This window comes from Tupaia chinensis, unplaced genomic scaffold, assembly GCF_000334495.1.
Source record: "Tupaia chinensis unplaced genomic scaffold, TupChi_1.0 Scaffold000052_1, whole genome shotgun sequence".
Lineage (NCBI taxonomy): Eukaryota > Metazoa > Chordata > Mammalia > Scandentia > Tupaiidae > Tupaia > Tupaia belangeri.
In genome coordinates this window covers 5571934-5572240 of record NW_006159510.1, presented here as the reverse complement: position 1 = coordinate 5572240, position 307 = coordinate 5571934, and the positions used below count along the sequence as shown (strand labels likewise).

Sequence of the window (307 nt, the reverse complement as noted above, 5' to 3'; positions counted from 1 at the left end):
ATTTGTCCCCACTGGGCTGAAGGGGGACGTGTTGGTGGTGGCATTAGTGGGATGCCTCCCTGGAGCTCAGGATGCAGCTTGCGGTGTGTCCCCGTGTCCCTGACTTCGAGCCCCATCTCTAAACAACACAGTTGGCAGGTAGTCTCAGGAGGACCTCCCGGTGCCAAGTTTTAGGATGAGGTGTTCCCAGATGTGGATATTCTATGTCAGAACAATAGACATGTTGAGCAGGGCTGCCCCCTCCCCCACAACACACATGCTGTCAGGACAATAAATATGTTGAGCAGGGCTGCTGCTGTCCCCCCCC

At 55.7% G+C, this 307-nt stretch overlaps 1 protein-coding gene across 1 annotated transcript in view; it reads right to left on the bottom strand.

Annotated features, from left to right (window-relative positions):
* Nucleotides 1-307, bottom strand: part of FAM20C (FAM20C golgi associated secretory pathway kinase) — a 69327-nt gene that overhangs the window by 32834 nt on the left and 36186 nt on the right. The window lies entirely within an intron of this gene.